A 2,276-nucleotide genomic window follows, 5' to 3' on the forward strand; every position below is an offset into this window, starting at 1 on the left:
AGGCCCCAAAATAGAAAAAGCCATCCTGACAGAAAAGAAGAAAAATGGAGACATCATGCTCCGTGACTTCAAGCTATACCACAGAGGAAAAGTAATAAAAACAATATGACATTAGAATGAAAACAGAAACACACACCAGTGAAATAGAATAGAGAGCCCAGAAATAAGCCCACACATGTATGGACAGCTAATCTATGACAAAAGAACCATGGCCATCCAATGACAAAGGAAAATCTCTTTAACAAATGGTATTGGGCAATTTGGACAGGCATATGGAGAAGGGGGAAGGAAGGAAGGAAGGAAGGAGGGGAGGAGGGAAGGAGGGAGGGAGGGATCACTGCTTAACTCCATACACAAAAATTAATTCAAAATGGGTTAAACACTTGCATATAAGACCCAAAACCATAAAATACATAGAAGAAAACATAAGCAATACATTCCTGGACATAAACCTCAGTGATGTATTTGGAGATTCTACTCAATGACCAGGGAAATAAAAATAAGCAAATAGGGACCACATCAAGCTATGAAGCTTTTAGGAAGTAAAAGAAACCACCACAAAACCAAAAGGCAATCTCAGACTAAGATAGTTGCACATCACACATCCAACAAGGGATTAATTTCCAAAATATATATATATACAAAAAGCACAACTCAACAATATAAAATCAAACAACCCAATTAGGAAATAAGCAAAAGACCTAAATTATTTCTTCAAAGAAGACATACAGATGGTCCCCCAAAATACATGAAAAAATGTTCGACATCAAATATTATAAGGGAACGGCAAATAAAAATCACAGTAACATATCACTTCATACTTGTAAGAATGGCCTTTATCAAAATGACTGGAAATAAGCTTTGGTGGGGGTATGGGGAAAAGGTAACACTCATTCACTGTTCATGGGAATTTAAATTGGTGCAGCCTTTATAGAAAATAATACAGAGGTTCCTTAAGCAATGAAAAATAGAAATACCATATAGTCCAACATTACCACTTCCAGGTATTTGCCCAAAGAAAATGACAATAATATAAGATCTATGCATCCTTATATTCATAACAACATTGTTCACAATAGCCAAGACATGTAATCAACCTCAATACCCACTGACAGATGACTGAATAAAGAAATTGTGGATTATATACTCAATAATATATTACTCAGATATTAAAAAAGATGAAATAGTGTCTTTGGTCAATATATAGGTGACTCTTGAGATGATTATGTTAAGTGAAAAAGTCAGAAAGTGAAAGAGAATTCCCATACTTTCACTCATTGGTGGGATATAAATAACCGAGAAAACAAACTAGAAAAACACACAACAAAAATAACTTAGATCCTAGCGTAGAGAAGGCCAAGATGCAACCTTCCTTGGTCATCCTGACCCCAAGTTCATCCTACTCCAGCTGCCTCCAACGTACCACCAGAGTTTGACCCCAATAAGAACAAAGTCATATGCCTGAGGGCACCAGGGGGTAAGTTGGTACCACCTCTGCCTTGACCTCCCGGGCCTGTCTGTCAAAAATTTGGTGATGACATTGCAAAGATAACTGATGATTAGAAGGTCTGAGTGAAACTGACCATCCAAAACAGACAGACCCAGATTGAGGAGATACTTCCTGCCTCTGCCCTTATCATTAAAGCCCTGAAAGAACTGTCAAGAGACAGAAGCAGAAAACATTAGTCACAGTGGAAATGTCACTTTTGATGAGATTGTCAGCAATGCCAGACAGACACACTGATCTTTTGCTAGAGAACTCTCTGGAACCATTGAAGAGATCCTAGGACTGCTCAGTTTGTGGGCTGCAATGTTGATAGCTACCACATTCGTGACACCACAGATGACATCAACAGTAGTGGGGTGGAATGCCCAGTTTGTTAAGCACCAGCCAGGGAGGTGACCCGCATGGCGTGGCAGACCTTTTCTGACCTGCCTGCTGCTCCCCTCAGCAGTGTATTTCGGTACATCTGCCTGTCTGCTCCTCACTCTGTCTCTGGTGAATCCTCTCACCCCCTGCATCTCTGGCCTGTATCCCAATCCTTTATGCATAAATAAATAAATCTTTAAAAAAAAAAAACAACGCTATCAAGCTATCACCAGCCAGCAGCACAAATTAGATCTCCACCATCTGCTCTGGGAGCTGACCCACATGGTGCAGCAGACCTCTCCTGCAGTGCCTTCTGCTCTCCTCAGCAGTGTTTCAGTACATCTCCTATTATGCTCCCCACTCTGTCTCTGGTGAATCCTCTCACTGCTAACCCTGCACACACCTC

The 2,276-nt window shown here is 40.4% G+C and overlaps 1 pseudogene; it reads left to right on the top strand.

The window, feature by feature from the left end:
- The first annotated feature begins 872 nt into the window (after positions 1-872).
- Positions 873-1,884, top strand: LOC101627819 (annotated as a pseudogene).
- The last annotated feature ends 392 nt before the right edge of the window (positions 1,885-2,276 follow it).

The sequence above is a fragment of the Condylura cristata genome, unplaced genomic scaffold (genome assembly GCF_000260355.1).
Source record: "Condylura cristata isolate star-nosed mole 26May11 unplaced genomic scaffold, ConCri1.0 scaffold00053, whole genome shotgun sequence".
In the NCBI taxonomy this organism is placed as follows: domain Eukaryota; kingdom Metazoa; phylum Chordata; class Mammalia; order Eulipotyphla; family Talpidae; genus Condylura; species Condylura cristata.